This window comes from Pristiophorus japonicus, chromosome 4 (assembly GCF_044704955.1).
Source record: "Pristiophorus japonicus isolate sPriJap1 chromosome 4, sPriJap1.hap1, whole genome shotgun sequence".
Lineage (NCBI taxonomy): Eukaryota > Metazoa > Chordata > Chondrichthyes > Pristiophoridae > Pristiophorus > Pristiophorus japonicus.
Genome location: NC_091980.1, coordinates 162,263,474 through 162,281,586, shown reverse-complemented (window position 1 = coordinate 162,281,586; position 18,113 = coordinate 162,263,474).

Genomic DNA, 18,113 nt, shown 5'->3' with positions numbered 1-18,113 from the left:
ACACCTGGAGTATTGTGTACAGTTTTGGTCTCCTAACTTGAGGAAGGACATTCTTGCTATTGAGGGAGTGCAGCAAAGATTCACCAGACTGATTCCCGGGATGGTGGGACTGACCTATGAAGAAAGACTGGATCAACTGGGCTTGTATTCACTGGAGTTCAGAAGAATGAGAGGGGACCTCATAGAAACGTTTAAAATTCTGACGGATTTAGACAGGTTAGATGCAGGAAGAATGTTCCCAATGTTGGGGAAGTCCAGAACCAGGGGTCACAGTCTAAGGATAAGGGGTAAGCCATTTAGGACCGAGATGAGGAGAAACTTCTTCACCCAGAGAGTGGTGAACCTGTGGAATTCTTGACCACAGAAAGTAGTTGAGGCCAATTCACTAAATATATTCAAAAGGGAGTTAGATGAAGTCCTTACTACTCGGGGGATCAAGGGGTATGGTGAGAAAGCAGGAACGGGGTACTGAAGTTGCATGTTCAGCCATGAACTCATTGAATGGCGGTGCAGGCTAGAAGGGCTGAATGGCCTACTCCTGCACCTATTTTCTATGTTTCTATGTGTGTATAATGTGGGAAAATGTGAGGTTATTCACTTTGGCAGAAAAAATAGAAAAGCAAATTATAATTTAAATGGAGAAAAAATGCGATGTGCTGCAGTACAGAGGGATCTGGGGTTCCTTGTGCATGAAACACAAAAAGTTAGTATGCATGTATAGCAAGTTATCAGGAAGGCAAATGGAATAGAAACATAGGAACATAGAAAATAGGTGCAGGAGTAGGCCATTTGGCCCTTCGAGCCTGCACCGCCATTCAATGAGTTCATGGCTGAACTTGCAACTTCAGTACCCCATTTCTGCTTTCTCGCCAGACCCCTTGATCCCCCTATGAAGGACTACATCTAACTCCTTTTTGAATATATTTAGTGAATTGGCCTCAACAACTTTCTGTGGTAGAGAATTCCACAGGTTCACCACTCTCTGGGTGAAGAAGCTTCTCCTCGTCTCGGTCCTAAATGGCTTACCCTTTATCCTTAGACTGTGACTCCTGGTTCTGGACTTCCCCAGGGCAGTGAAGTGGAGTTGAGTCCATGATCAGATCAGCCATGATCTTATTAAATGGCGAAGCAATCTCGAGGGGCCAAGTGGCCGACTCCTCCTATTTCTTATGTTCTTATGTTTATAGATTTTCCAAATTCTCAGTTTACAAAAATTGTTTCGGGCTCCAGGCTCCTTCACCAAAAAAGAAACATCATAACTTGCTCCTCACTAAAACTTTCTGTCAGCGGCTTAGTCATATATATGCATTGTACACAAATCCAGACATGTGTTTTGAAATGTGTGTGCCAGTGATTGCATGTGTGTTATCTTCACATTGTTCACTGCTACTATTGAAAGTATAGCAGAACCAAACACGACCTAACTGAAAACATTACAAGCTCACTACCATATTACAATCACAAAAATACAGACACAAGAATAGATGGCTGGTTGCCTGGTTTAGCTTTCCAGGGTTATGAACATATTATATTGCAGGTAGTTTGCTTAAATAACTGACCAGAAGCCATTTGTGTTAACACATTCTGCCTTACCTAAATGGGAATAAATCACTGTCCACAAAATAATATCCAGGAGTGGGAGAGGTGCGATATAGTTGGCATAGCTGAAAATAAAAATATATGTGTTCTTAAACATTGTGAGCCACAAATCCAAATGGAAATAGCAAAAATTAAAATTGCAGTTTTTATAAGACGATTCATGACAAGATGTAAAGGAACAATTCATACTCTATGCCTGGCTGACATGAAAATTCATGAGAGGTAAAGCTGCTAAAATGTTGTAACCATTATCATACGTAGTATTATAAATCAAATCCCACAGCTTCTTTCAGTGGTAGAATGTGATGGACCCTATCCCTCCCCACCATTCTCAATTATGTTACTATCTCCATGAAATATAAAAGTATTCAGTGGGGCAGACATGATTACTTGTGACAGAGTATCGGAAACAGACATTGAAATTTGTAACACAGGCAATCAGAGGTGTCTTAAAATGAAGAATTTCAGGTCTTTCACCTTATATAGAATGCACAATCATACCATGTCATCACAATACAGTTAATTATAAGCTATGTCAATCTTATAGGTCAATAAAATAGTTAGGGGCTGACATTGGTCGATACCAATGGTCCGCCCATTTCTTGGTGGTATCTCGGCGGTATGTCGTTTCATACCGTCGAGACCGAAGAATGCAAATTGGTGAAAGTTTTTCAGTGATATGTCGGCGGCATGTCAGCGGTCTGCATCAGGCGGTATGTATCTTCGTAGTCGATCAGGATCGACTCTCTGTTCGCAAGCGCAGAGAGTTGAGGAGGAGAGAGTGAGAGGGAGAGTGAGAAGGAGCAGCAAGATAGTCGAAGGCCAGTGAGCTTGAAAATAGATAGCACAGTGGGAAAAATTGGTTGCGACTAATAATTATTCAGTTTCAACACAAGAACAGATATTTAAGAAGGGAAAATTAATATCCAGAAAAAAATTATGCCAATGTTAAAAACATCCAAACACAGGAATATAGAGAAGGATGGGAGGTTGAGGGTGTCTGTCTTCGATGAAGGAGTTACCTGCCCTTCTGAAGCACATCACAGAGAGGTACTCCGACCTCAAGGGTGGTCGTGGAAAGCCCCTCCCAAAGGAGTACAACCGAATTTGGGATGTGATCCGGGAGGCTGTGTCCTCGATAAGTACGATGATACGCACCGGGGAAAGGTGCTGTAAGGGGTGGAATGACCTGGTGAGGGTTGTAAGAGTAAGTAATGATTTTATTTATGCCCCCCCTCCCTCCCCATGTGCCATGTACCACGTAAACGTAGGTTCAGTGTCACACGGATGATTATTTATCTTAAGGTTACGGCGATGTAGTCACGATTTCAGGCAATGACAAGAAGATCAACGCAGTGCTTTTTTAGTGTGTGTGTGTGTGTGTCTGTGCCATGTTAAATGGATTGAAGATTTATATTTTGATTTACTTTCCTTTCTGCAGAGGAAGACATCTGCAATAGTGGCCGATCAGTGTTGCACAGGGGACAGCCCCAAAACCCAGGAGCCGCTTACACATATCGAGATCCGTTCCCTGTTCCTGTTTGGGGATAGCAACCGTGCCACCACCGGCATTGGAGCTGACCCACTCACACAGGATGGTAAGTTGAATACAATCCCCGGTCTGTGTTTCCGTCCTATCATGTCACGTAATCTAACTGTAACTGTAATGTTGACCTGATATAATGTAATGTAAGTTTATTGCACTGTAATGTCGGTCTCATGTAATGGACTGGACTGTTGGGGACATGTAACGCAATGCATATATGTATTCTGTCTGCGATATGTAATGCAGTACTGCAGCAGTGGACATTTAAGTAAGGCTGCGATAAGTCATGTACCATGTACTAATGTAACCCTCACCCCTTCCCTGCTGCCAAGCTTTTTTAAATGTTGTTTTGTACTTCCAGACTTGGATCATTCAGACCACAGTGACACTGATGACAGACCCACTGCCTCCACCTCTGGCACCACCCAGCCTTCTCCTGATGAGGAAGAGGAAGAAGAACAGGAAGAGCCGCTGATCCAGCAGCCAGTGGAGGTGGAGCTGGTGTTGGAGACGGAGAAGGATGCACCAGCTCCATGTGGGACAGCTGGAACCTCCTCCATCACCCCGGAGCGTATATTCATGGGATTCCCCCATGGGTCCTCTGAATCTGCCGGACCAAGCCGTGCGCATCATGGATGCTCCCTGGAAAGTTGACATTCACTGCCATTATCCGCTGTGTATGGTCACATACCAGCTGCACGTTGAGGGAGTGAAATCCCTTATGGTTTCAGTACACCTCTGCCTCCTGTAATGGTGCTCGCAATATGGGTACAGTCACTAGCACCCTGCACCTTGGGGAAGCCGGCAATGCGTGCAAATCCCAAAGCCCTGTCACTCAGAGCCTCCCTCGTCATTGGGAAGTTTATAAATTCCATGGGGCGTACATACAGTGGTTTGGTTACCTGTCGAATGCACCGATAAGGAGCGTACTGAGAAATAGTGCATATGTCCCCAGCTGATGATTGAAAAGACCCACATGCATAAAAGGAAAGTGCCACAGTCACCTTCATCTCGACAGAGAGTGCAGTAATATTGGTGCTACCAGGCTGCAGGTCTGCCTTAATGAGCTGGCAAATCTCAGTGATAACCTCTTTTTGGAAGCCCAGCCTTTGGACACACTGTCGATCGGTCAGGCCCAAGTATGAACACTTCTCCCTGAAGATCCTTTGTGGGTAAGGCCTCCTCCTCCTTATCATCATTCTGCGACTTCTTCCATGAGCCTGAAAACTCTGCTCAATAAACTTCCTCACATCTGGTTCCTCCGTTAGACAGGTTGTCATCAATACAGGCTGAGATAACACAGGCCCCATTCTTTTTAAATCTCCACATTATTTTTCGATCAAAAAAATATTAATAAAATGCCTTTCTATCTTAATAATTTACTCAGCAATAGGAAATATACCTTTTCCAATCAAAATCACACTCTAAAATCACTTTTCACCTCAGGGATACAAAGCTACTGCTTTAGCTGACTGTTCCCGATTTCCCAAATGGTGGCTCCGTGCAGTCCGCCCATTCCTGGCCACTTACCATCACGTAAAACCACCTTTTCCAGGACGGTATGCAGTTCCGGTGGTATGTCAGCGGTATGTGATGAAAATCACACTTCGTGGGCGGTCTGCGGGTGGTCCTGTATGGCGGACGGTGTGCATACCGCACTATGGTATGTCACTGAGGGATATTCCATCGAGCGGTATGTCAGCGGTCATAGATGTCTTCTGACCAAAATTGCCCTTTTGGGAGGTACGCCGGCAGTCCGCAGGCGGTGTGTGGCGGTATATCGACCAATTTCAGGCCCTTAAGGTTTTAAGTCATGAGACACTTTGATAATCAACTCATTCCACTTACAACTGAAAGATGACTTACACTTTGATAGTGGTTCTACTCTACCCAAAGCCCACTAATCACAGAATCATTTAGCACAGACGGAAGCCAATTGGACCATCTTGCCTGTTCTGACACTCAGAAAGAGCTGGCAATTAGTCCAACTCCCCCGTACTTTCCCCATCGACCTGCACATTTTTCCCTGGATCAATAATTAATGTTACTGCATTTTGGATATCTGGAACAGATTCCTAGCAAGAACAGTTGAGACTGTGCTCTCCTCTACATTGGGGAGACCAAATGCAGATTGGGTGAGCACTTTGTGGAACACCTCCATACATTTCCATAAGAGTGACCCCGAGCTTCCGGTCACCTGTCACTTTAATTATCCACTCCACTCCACTATCTCCGTCCTCGACCTCCTACACTGTTCCAATGAAGCTCAATGCAAGCTCGAGGAACAACACCTCCTCTTTCGTTTAGGCATTTTACAGTTTCTGGACTCAACGTCAAGTTTAACAATTTCAGAACAAAATCTCTGCCCATATTTGGCTCCCTTCCCCCCACCCCCACGAACTTATCTGGTAATTATTCTGCCACTCACACCCTATTTAGACTAACCTTGTTCAAACTTCTACCAATACCATATCAAGTCGGCCCTTAATTGCTTTTATCTTTATAAACTCTCCTGTCCTCCACCTATCACAGACCTTCTATTTTGTTCTTTACTCCACTCCCCCTTTCAGCACTCCTTAAGAATCCGTTCATTTCAAACATTCCTCAGTTCTGATGAAGGGTCATCGACCTGAAACATTAACCCTGTTTTTCGCTCCACAGAAGCTCTCTGACTAGCTGAGATTTGCTGCATTTTCTGTTTACCTTCTAGTACAGGACATGCTCTCACCCAGCGTGGGACACTCTCCAGTGCAAGACCCTCCCCAGTGTGGGACACTCTCCAGTACGGGCCTCGGGCTTTGATCATCATCCATTGGTTGACTGGTGACAGAGAGTGACAAGGAGAAGTACATGGGTTGGATTGTTGGCTATTCTTCGAAATTAGATATTTACCGTCCAACTGTTGACAACAGATTGAACACAATCCAGGCCGACATTGAGAGCGTGTTTGAGCTCTGGCCAAAAAAGCTGCTATCTGGAATTTCAACACAGAAACAGGCCATTCTGCTAAACCAATCTGTACTGACTAATCCTGGGCCAAGCACAGGGGAAGGAATGGTAGAAATACAGTGAGGAGTTTAGGGAAACTGCCGACTGAGACCAGTGAACACAACACAGTGAGGAGATTAAACCCAGAGTACCTGAAACAAGTGAGATGAGCAAACTGAAAATACTCTTTGAGAGGACACTTGACAGTGTGAGACACTCACCAGGACAGGACACACTAAGAAATCTTTAAACCCAAAGAAATTGTAAATTATAAAATAAATAATGATGTTTTAAAAGAAATACTTGTGCCAGCTCAGCAGACACAGAGAGCTCGGGTCACAGCAAGACAAGGCAGAAAAACAGGCCTTCAATCTAGCTATGGTGATAAAGGATTCAGCAAGGAGTCTTAAAGATAAACAAGCTGTCCCTTAATAGGGCAACAAGACATTCGGACAGGGAAAAGGAAGAAAATGACCTCATAAGTGCACTTTCCCCTGTAATTGGACTATAGGATGGGCAAAAGATGATTGACACCAGGTATCAACAAGCCCATCGAAATAAAGTATAAAAATGGGTGACCGAGAGGGGAAAGCAGGCAGTTAGGGTCAGAGGCTTCTCCGAGGTGGACGTGTGCTGGCTAAATAGCCTAACACCTTGGTTAAGTCCTTGCCTGTGAGGTTGACGTATGCTGGCTAACAGCCTAACACCTCCTGCAGCTCGACACAACACAACAGAGGTGACTGCTGCCACAGGCTGCAGGGATCCACCAATCCGAGACCACCACTCTGCCTCGCCGTGCGTCCGTCAGTCTGTCAGTCCGTCCGGTCGTTTCGCTCCAGGGTCCTAGACCGTTCTCATCTGTCACGGTTGTATGTTTATGATACCTATCTTAACCACATGTAGTATCTGATTATGCTTTAAACTGTCGGGGGCCGAAATTGCCCGCTGCCCGAAACGGAGCACACCTTTTTGCCGTTCATTACCGCGGCGGTGGTTAGAGCGAAATGCAGCGTTTTCGGTTGTAAAAAGGACAGGGCGGTATTGCAGGTGGAAATGATCCATTTGCCGTGGTGTGTGTGCGGAGTGGCCTTTGGACTGTGAAATTCAGCTGCTGATCAATTGCTCACAACGAGGCAGCTGCTCCCTGGCCTTCAAGGGCAGATTTTGCAGCTCGGCCCTGAGCACCGGGTTTAGTCTCTGTTGCTTGAGAGGACATGGTTGATGAGACACCTTTGAGGAAGGCCAGCAGCTTTAGTGATGTGGAGCTCAAAACTCTGCTGGAAGCTGTGGGGGAGAAGGAGGCACATTCTGCACTCTGATACAGGCCCGTCCACCACTCAATGGCTGGAGAGAAATCGCTGAGGAGGTACCGGGACCTCCATTCATCAGCGCACCACCACCCAATGCCAGAAAAGGTTCATCGACCTCATTCAAGTGATGAAAGTGAGTACATGTACCCCCAACTCCTCACCTTCCATCTGCAAGACTCTCCTTCATCTTCTCTTCTTTCTCACCAACACTATATAGTCACTGAAGCACCATTTGTTTGCTGAGGCATATATATGTGTGCACACTCACAATGGAGGCTCCCCTTTCATGTGAGACTGACAGCTGCATGTAATGGACCCACACTTGCACTAATTGCCAAGACCTCATGACACAGCTACTCAGCAACCATTCTCTGTTTTGCAGGCCAAGGGGTTGTACAACCGTTCCCTGCAAGTGAGGACTGGTGGGGACAAGACCGGAACACAACAGCTGATGGATCTGGAGGAGAGGGTTCAGCGGCTGGTGGGCACGCATGTTGGCTTCCCTGTGGCTGCTGGTGGGGCCGATCCCGCTGGGGGCAGCATGGGTAAGTGAAGGCCTTCGTCCAATGCTATCTCTCACTGAAAGTGTAATCGCCTACCTGCCAATTGGTTACGCGTGTGTGCAAGTTGCTTGCTGCATGGTGCAATGCATCACCTTGGCCCGACGCCACCCCTTGTCCCATTTATGATTGCAGATGAGACCCCGAGTGTGAGCCACAGTGAAACGGACACGCTTGAGGCGACTGGCAGCCAGAGTCAGGAGGACACCCTTGAGGCCATGTCAGATCATGCCGGTATGTCCGATGAGGCCGAGGAAGAGGGGAACACTGCTGCCAGCACTGAATCACTGCTTCCTACACTCACACGCACCAGCTCAGATACTGGGAGTATGCAGTCAGGTCAGTTAGATTTCGCAGAGGGCTCTGCACTGGGTGATGCACCGGGGCTTAGCCGGCTGCATCATGGTGATGGACCTCGGGTGCTGTCTCTCCCGGGGGGCGATTTCGCATGCGAGTTCTGCTGACCAGGACTCAGATGAGCCCATCAATGTTGGGGCTTATGAAACAGGATGGAGGCCATGCAATCCGAGCTCTTGTCAGCAATAGCAAGGGCGCCCGAGAGTCTGTCGCAAGAGATCACGAGCGTGGAGGACAGCTCTGTGCACACCACGGAGTCCATCATTGATGTGCAGACAATGGTGGACTCCCAAAGTGACTGTGCCGATCCACCTATGATGCTGCGACTCATTGCCGATGTGGCAGCTGCCATTACAGCACAGGCGCAAGGGAACCAACGTCCAAGTGTTGCTTTGGAGAATATGCCCTTGGCCCTGGAAGCTCAGAATGCTCTTATGCACTCTGGCAACAGGCCATGGAGCATCTTACTGCTGTCCTCTCTGGTGGTGTTGAGACTGTGTCTGCTCTAAAGCAGTCTCAGCTGGATGCCACACGAGAGCTGACTGTTGCCATCACGGCTGGGTCCTCCATAGTCCACGGGGGACCTTCTGGTGTCGTGCCACGCCACCGACCTGTGCTCCCTCAGATTGGTGGCGATGGTGAGGTGCTGCCCCCGGGGAGTGGCACAGGTTCCTCGGATCAGGAGGATGATGTGCTCTCTCAGGATCACAGCAGTCCTGACCCCAGACCTGTCACTCCGCTATTGCCATCAAGCATGGACTCGACTGAACACAGCGAGGAGGATGCTGCTCAGTCTGCAGCTGGCCCTTCCAGGGGCAGAGCTGGTCGAGAGCATCCTAGAAGGACATCTGTAGCTTCCTCTCCTGACACAGAGCAGTCTTCCCAGAGCCATGAAGCAGCCACCGGAGAGACACTGCAGCGTGGTGTATGAATAGGTATGTGTAAGGGGGGGTTATAAGGAGGTGCACAAGGGTGATAATTGATAATGTCATTGTTTTGTGGATCCATTGTTTGGCATGTAATAAATCTTTATTTTGGTTTGAAAACTCTGTATCGGTCTCTCATTTAACTGTGGTAATGCTGCGTGAGAGGGCTCATAAGTTTGCCCATGGAGCTGCACAGATGAAGGCCCAAGTGCGCATTAGCTCATCAGAAACGCACAGTAATGAGACGGCTTTGTGCTTCCCTTGCAGGGTCACCATGGCGACACCGCCTCCTGCATGCTGGCCAACCACATCCTGATCCTCCTCCTGTGCCTCCTCCTGCTGCTCCTCATGTGCTTCGGGCTCCTGCGCCTCCTGCTCCTGGCCCTCCTCCTCCTCAGGTGGCACTGCTGCCTCGTCCTCCAAAGGTTGTGTCCTCATGATTGCCAGGTTGTGAAACATACAGCACACGACCATGAATGTGGAGACCTGCTCAGGCGAGTACAGCAGCACATCTCCTGAGTGGTCCAGGCAATGGAACCTGTTTCAGGATGCCGATGGTGTGTTCGATGATGACCCTGGTGGCCAAATTACTGCCATTGTACGTGTGCTGCGTAGCAATCCTGGCGTTGTGAAGGGGAGTTATCGGCCAAGTGCACAGTGGGTAGCCATTGTCTCCAAGGAGCCAGCCGCAATCTTGATTCGGCCCAGTAAAGACCCCTGGCACACCGGTCTGCCACAGTATGATCAAATCATGGCTGCTGCCAGGATACCGGGCATCAACTGCCATGATTTTGTGGCTGTGGTCGCACACCAGCTGAACATTGAGGAAATGGTATGTCTTGCAGTTTCAGAACATCTCGGGAGTGTTTTGTGGAGCCCTCAGTGTGACATGGGTGCAGCCAATGGCCCCCGCACCCTGGGGACGCTAACAATGCGCAGGAATCCAGGGTGCCGCTCCAACTGCTTCTCCCTGCTCATTGGGAAGGAGATGTAGTCACTCCTCCTCTTAGAGAGCATCTGTGACCTCACGTATGGGTGTATCTGCGGCAAACTGCGAGATGTTGGGTATATCAGCTGTTGCAGCTTGGAACAATCCAGTGGCATATAAGTTGAGGGCGATGGTCACCTTCGATGCGACAGTCGGGGCTGTCCTTAACCTTGTTTGTAGCTGCAAGTCTGCCTGCAGGAGATTGCAGAGTTCCGTAACAACATCCTTACATAATGGCAGCCTACAGAGACACTGGTCATCAGTTAGATCCCTGTACGAGAACTGCTGCCTGTAGACCCTTTGCTAATAGTGCCTTCGGTCACCTCGTCTGTGCAGGCCCCTTCCTCTCTCAGCTGTGTCATTGGCTTCTCTCTCCTGGTCTGGTTGGTCCTCAGCCTCTGCAGGCTGCTGCTGGCCAACATCTGCCTCCTCTGCAGGCTGCCTCCTGGCCTGCTGGCCCAGTATCTGGTGCGAGGAGTCCGTGTACCTCACCCTGCTCCTGACGGCACGCCTTTGCTGAGGCCCTTCCTGTTGCAGCTCTCTGGGTTGACCTCTCACCATCTCCCTGGCCCTCTGCATGCTGGTCAGCCATGATTGCTGCAACCCTCGCCCGCAGCCTCTCCAGCCGTTGGTCCCGGTGCCACCCTCTCCTGTGTGCCTCGCTGGCATGCACAATGTGCAGGAGGCATTGGCCTGCCAGCACTGCCCCCATTTCCATCTCCTGCCCAAGCCCAGCCTCCTCAATCACGGCTCCTGTTGTGGAGTTTGAACAGCCTGGAACACTGTCAATCAAGCGTGCTGTCAGCAAGGCTGCTCGCAATGCTTTAGCATGTCCGAGAAAAGTTTGCCTTCAAAAATGTTCCTAAACCCAACACACCTTTAAACACTAATACCAAAACAAAATATCACGGATGCTGGAATCTAAAATAAAAACAGAAAATGCTGGAAATCTCAGCGGGTCAGGCAGCATCTGTGGAGAGAAAAACAGAGTTAATGTTTCAGGTCAATGACCCTTCGTCAGAACTGGCGAATGTTCAAAAAGAACACATTCTTAAGGAGCATTGAAAGGGGGAGGGGAAGAAAGAACAAAAGGAAAGGTCTGTGATAGGGTGGAAGGCAGGAGAGATGAGAAAGACAAAAGGGATGATGGACCGACTTGAAATTATAACGGCAGAAGTTAGAAAAAGGTTAATCTGGATAGGGTGTGAATGGTGGATAAATGGCCAGCTGCCATTGGAGATAGAGAGAAAAAAATTACATAAGGTCTGCGGGGCGGGGGAAGGTTATGATCTGAAATTGTTGAACTCGATGTTGAGTCCAGAAAGCTTTAAAGTGCCTAAACGAAAGGTGACGTGCTGTTCCTTGAGATTGCGCTCAGTTTAATTGGAACAGTGTAGGAGGCCAATAATGGAAATGTGGGAGTGGAGTGGGGAATTAAAGTGACAGGTGACCGGAAGCTCAGGGTCACGTTTACGGACTGAACGGAGGTGCTCCGCAAAGCAGTCACCTAATCTACTTGCAGTCAGATGCAGGTGAATTTATAATGGGGAACAAAGAAATGGCAGACCAATTGAATAAATACTTTGGTTCTGTCTTCACGAAGGAAGACACAAATAACCTTTCGGAAATACCAAGGGACCGAGGGTCTAGTGAGAAGGAGGAACTGAAGGAAATCCTTATTAGGTGGGAAATTGTGTTCGGGAAATTGATGGGATTGAAGGCCGATAAATCCCCAGGGCCTGATATTCTGTATCCCAGAGTACTTAACGAAGTAGCTCTAGAAATAGTGGATGCATTGGTGATCATTTTCTATCGACTCTGGATCGGTTCCTCTGGACTGGAGGGTAGCTAATGTAACACCACTTTTTAAGAAGGGAGGGAGAGAGAAGGCGGGTAATTATAGACCGGTTAGCCAGACATTAGTAGTGGGGAAAATGTTGGAATCAATTTTTAAAGATGAAATAGCAGCACATTTGGAAAGCAGTTACGGGATCGGTCCAAGTCAGCATGGATTTATGAAAGGGAAATCCGGCTTGACAAATCTTCTAGATTTTTTTGAGGATGTAACTGGTAGAGTGGACAAGGGAGAACTGGTGGATGTGGTGTTTTGGACTTCCAAAAGGCTTTTGACGAGGTCCCACACAAGAGATTGGTAAGCAAAATTAAAGCACATGTTATTGGGGGAAATGTACTGACGTGGATAGAGAACTGGTTGGCAGACAGGAAGCAGAGAGTCGGGATAAACGGGTCCTTTTCAGAATGGCAAGCAGTGACGAGTGGGGTGCCGCAGGGCTCAGTGCTGGGACCCCAGCTATTTACAATATACATTAATGATCTGGATGAGGGAATTGAGTGTAATATCTCCAAGTTTGTAGATGACACTAAACTTGGTGGCGGTGTGAGCTGTGAGGAGGATGCTCAGAGGTTGCAGGGTAATTTGGACAGTTAGGCAGGTGGGCAAATGCATGGCAGATGCAGTATAATGTGAATAAATGTGAGGTTATCCACTTTGGTGGCAAAAACACGAAGGCAAAATATTATCTGAATAGCAGCAGATTAAGAAAAGAGGAGGTGCAATGAGACCTGGGTGTCATGGTACATCAGTCATTGAAAGTTGGCATGCAGGTACAGCAGGCAGTGAAGAAGGCAAATGGTATGTTGGCCTTCATAGCTAGGGGATTTGAGTATAGGAGCAGGGATGTCTTACTGCAGTTGTATCGGGCCTTGATGAGGTCTCGCCTGGAATATTGTGTTCAGTTTTGGTCTCCTTATCTGAGGAAGGGCATTCTTGCTATTGAGAGAGTGTAGCTAAGGTTCGCCAGACTGATTCCTGGGATGGCAGGACTGACATATGAGGAGACTGGGTCGACTGGGCCTGTATTCACTGGAGTTTAGAAGGATGAGCGGGGATCTCATAGAAACATCTAAAATTCTGACAGGACTGGACAGGTTAGATGCAGGAAGAATGATCCCAATATTGGGGAAGTCCAGAACCACTGGACATAGTCTAAGGATAAGGGGTAAGCCATTTAGGACTGAGAGAGGAGCAACTTCTTCACTCAGAGAGTTGTTAACCTGTGGAATTCCCTACCACAGAAAGTTGTTGATGCAAGTTCGTTAGATATATTCAAGAGGGAGTTAGACATGGCCCTTACGGCTAAAGGGATCAAGGGGTATGGAGAGAAAGCAGGAAAGGGGTAATGAGGTGAATGACCATCCATATCTTATTAAATTGTGATGCAGGCTCGAAGGGCAGAATGGCCTACTCCTGCACCTATTTTCTATGTTTCTATGTAATATAGAGTGGAGACCACATCGTGAGCAGCGAATACAGGATACTAAATTGAAAGAAGTACAAGTAAGTCATTGTTTCACCTGGAAGGAGTATTTGGGGCCCTGGATTGTGGTAAGGGAGGAAGTAAAAAGGCAGGTGTTGCATCTCCTGCGCTTGTACGGGAAGGTGTAGTGGGAAGGGGCTGGAGTGCTGGGGGTGACTGCGGAATGGACCAGTGTGTTGTGGAGTGAGCAGTCCCTTTGAAATGTTGAGAGGGGAGGTGTGATCACGCTGGAAGTGGTGGAAATGGCAGAGGATGATCCATTGAATGTGAAGACTGGTGGGGTGAAAGGTGAGGACAAGGGGAACCCTACCCTGATTCTGAGAGGGAGGGGAATGGGTGAGAGCAGAGGTACAGGAAATAGAACGGACACAGTTGAGGATGATAACCACGGTGGAGGGGAATCCTCGGTTGAGGAAAAAGGAAGACATGTCAGAGGCACTAGTGTGGAAGGTGGCATCGTCAGAGCAGATGCGACTGAGATGCAAAAACTGGGAGATTGGAATGGAGTCCTTACAGGATGCGGGGTCGGAGGAAGTGTAGTCCGGGTATCTGTGGGAGTCAGTGGGCCTATAGTGGATACTGGTCGATAGCCTATCCCCAGAAATGGAGACAGAGAAGTCGAGGAAGGGAAGGGAAGAGTCGGAGATGGACCATGTGAAGGTGAGGGAAGATTACAAATTGGATGCAAAGTGAGTGACATTTTCTAGTTCAGGGTGAGAGCAGGAAACAGCACTGATACTACAACAACTTTTATTTATATAGTGCCTTTAACGCAGTAAAATTTCCCAAGATGCTTCACAGCAGTGTTGTAAGACAAAACAGATAAATTTGACACCGAGCCACGTAAGAGGGCATTACCATTGGTTAAAGCTTGGTTCAAGAAGTAGGTTTTAAGGAGAATCTTAAAGGAGGAAAGAATGGTTGAGAGATGGAGAGGTTTAGGGAGAGAGTTCCATAGCTTAGGGCCCAAAAAGCTGAAGGCACGACCACCGATGGTTGAGCAGTTATAATGAAGGATGCTCAAGAGGGCAGAATTTGAGGTGCGCAGACATCTTGTGGTGCTGTGAGGCTGAAATAGATTACAGAGATAGGGAGAGGCAAGGCCACGGAGCAATTTGTAAACAAGGATGGGAATTTTGAAAGCGTGGCGTTGTTTAACTGGAAGCCAATGTAGGTCATCAAGCACAGGTGTGATGGGTGGTCGTGACTTGTTGCGAGTTAGGACACGGGCTGCCGAGGTTTGGGTGACCTCAAGTTTATTTTGTGTAGAGTGTGTGAGGTCAGCCAGGAGTGAGTTGGAGTCGTCAAGTCTCGAGGTAACAAAAGCATGAATGAGGGTTTCAGCAGCAGAAGAGCTGAGGCAGGGGCGGAGGCGGGAAATGTAACGGAGGTGATAAAAGGCGTTTTTAGTTATGCCGCCGATATGTGGCTGGAAACTCATTTCAGGGTCAAATATGACGCCGAGGTTGCGAACAGTCTGGCTCAGCCTCAGATAGATGCTATGGAGAGGGATGGAGTCAGTGATTAGGGGAGGCAGTTTATAGAGGGGACCAAAGACAATGGCTTCGGTCTTCCCAATATTTAATTCGAGAAGATTTCTGCTCATCCAGTACTGGATGCCGGACATGCAGTCTGACAATTTACTGACCAAGGAGAGATTGAGAGAAATGATGGAGAGGGAGAGGTGGTTGTGGAGCTGGGTGTTGTCAGCCTACATGTGGAAATTGACTCCTTTTTGGATTATATCGTTAAGGGGCAGCAGAGAGATAAGAAATAGGAGGTGACCAGGGATAGATCCTTGGGGGACACCAGAGGTAACGATGCAGGAGTGGGAAGAGAAACCATTGGTGGAAATTTTCTGGCCACGATTAGATAGATAAGAATGGAACCAGGCGAGTGCAGTCCCACCTAGCTGGGCAATGGTGGAGAGGTGTTGGAGGAGGATGAAGTGGTCAATTCTGTCAAAGGCTGCAGAGGAGAACGAGGAGGGATAGGTTACCTTTGTCACAGTTACAAAGAATGTCATTTATGACTTTGATGAGAGCTGTTTCAGTACTGTGGCAGGGGCACAAACCAGACTGAAGGGATTCAAACATTGAATTCAGGGAAAGATGGTCACGGATTTTGGAGGCAACAACACGTTCAAGTACTTGACAGGAAAGGAAGGTTGGAGATGGGGCGATAACTAGCAAGCACAGTAGGGTCAAGGGTTGTTTTTTTGAGGAGAGGGGTGATGGCAGCAGATTTGAGGGAGGGGAACAAGACCTGAGGAGAGAGAACCGTTAACAATGTCGGCTAACATGGGAGCCAAAAAAGGAAGTTGGGTGGTCAGCAGTTTAGTGGGAATCGGGTCAAGGGAGCAGGAAGTGGGTCTCATGGACAAGATGAATTTGGAGGAGTCAAGAGAGGAGTTTAAAGCGAGAAACTAGAGGAAGATGTGAGTTTAGGGCAGGTGGGAGCCTCAGATGAAGTTGGGCCCCGGTAGGCTAGGGGAAGGATGGGAACTCACAGAGGCAGCTGATCGGATGGTCTCAATCATTGATACAAAGAAGTCCATGAGGTCCTCACACTTGTTGTTGGAGGTGAGTGTGGTGGAGACAGGGGAGAGGGGTTTAAGGAGACAGTTAGCAGTAGAGAATAGTAGCCGGGGTGCCTTTGCATTCCAGAATGATCCGAGAATAGTGAGCAGTTTTTGTGGACAAGTGTAGGACCCAATAATGGTTTTGTGTGTTTGAGCCAGATCTGGCGGTAAATGGCTAAACCAGTTGTCCACCACATCCGTTCAAGTCTGCACCCCTTGGACTTGAGGAAGCGAAGTTGAGGGCTGGACCAGGGGGAACGGCCAGGGTGGTCGAGAGTAATGGTTTTAATTGGGATTAGGGCATTGAATGTGATGGTGAGGGTGTGGTTGAGCAGATCGGTGGCTGCAGAAATGTCATTGTGAAAGGAGGGCCAAACGTTGGTCAGTTTGGAGTTGATAGGTGCAGTTGTAAGAGAGTTTGAAGAGAATTTTTTTCCATGAGTGGATGCAGAAGAAAGAAGGTTTGGATTGGGAAAGGGGGATGTGGGTCGAGAGCGATATAACGAAATGGTCAGAGATTGCCTTATCTTTATGATACAGTCATCAATGTACCAGAAAAAGAGGTGAGGGCGGGGCACCTTTAAACACAGCTGGCGGTCTTCACCAAGCACTGATTACTGACACAAAAACCTAACGTAGGCCCCGTCAAGCGGTCACAAGACTTCTTCAGGTGAGTTTTGTTCCCGGAGTGGGTCCTCGGCGGTGTGCTCTCTGATGACGCACTTAAAGCGGCTTCGGCTGCTGTGGGGTGGGAGTGGGTGGGGTGCGGGGGGGTGGAAAACGGGTCGGATATGCTCACCGCCGGAAGAACACGAGGGCAATTGCACAAACATCGGCCATTCTGCACAAACTTGGCGGCCATTCCCCGTGGCCGATGTTTTCCGACGGCCAGAGGCATTAATGAAAGGTGTGATTTCAGCCCCTTTGTGTTAATCTTAATATCGCAAGTTTCTTTCTGTATTTCCTTTTTACAGCTCTTGCTATCTTTGTTTATCTTCCTTTGCTGTTCTTTATATCTCTCCCGATCCCCCCAGATCTACACTATTCTTTGCACTTTTGTATGCCTTCCTTTTGTTTTATGGTCACCTCTTATGTTGACCATGGTTGTTTTATTTGGTAAGTAGATTTCTTGCTGCATCGGGGCTTGAAGCTAAATTATTTTTGTACATCTCCTTCTGTTCATCTGTTCTTTTACCTGATAACGGTTTTGACCAGTTTGCTGACTTCAGTCTCTGCCTTATCGTGTTAACGTTAGCCTTACCAAAATCTATGTGTTATGTTTCTGCTTTTCAAACCTAACATTGGGCCCGAGTTTGGTGGACGTACCATCGGCTGCACCGAGGTTTCTCGCCAGTCTCCCTGGTTTCTGGGCGCTCTCCCCTCCGAGCGAGTTTGGTGAGGTCCTCACGCCGGCGGGGAGAGAAGATTGCTGGGGAGTGTCCGCTGGTGTGCACTGGCGTGCAACACTCAAGAGTCCTCCTGTCCACCTGCTGCATCCCCAGTTTGGTCCGGGTGGTCCTCTGCTCCAGCAGGGGAAAAGGCCGCCGCCTGCAGGCAGGTCTTACCTGAAGATCTGCAAAAAAAGGTTAGTCCATTTCTTTTCTTTATTTCTTTTGCAGGGACTAAGGTAGATGGGGTCCCCTGAAAGATTGATGATGGTTTTTATTACTGTTTTGAAAATGTTTTATTTTATCAGTTCCCCCCCTCCCTGGGCCTGACTCTATCCTTGGCGGTACTTTGCCGAGGATCGCATTTGCCGCCCAGAATGGGAGTGACTGCCCGCTGCCGCCCAGAATCGGCGTGCACGGCCCATTCTTGCCGCCGGGTGGACTTTCCCACATTTTTTCATGAAACTTCCGCCCAAAGTACCGTCAGGATCTCAGCGGTCCTTTGGGAGGTAATTGGGTGGAACTTGGCTTT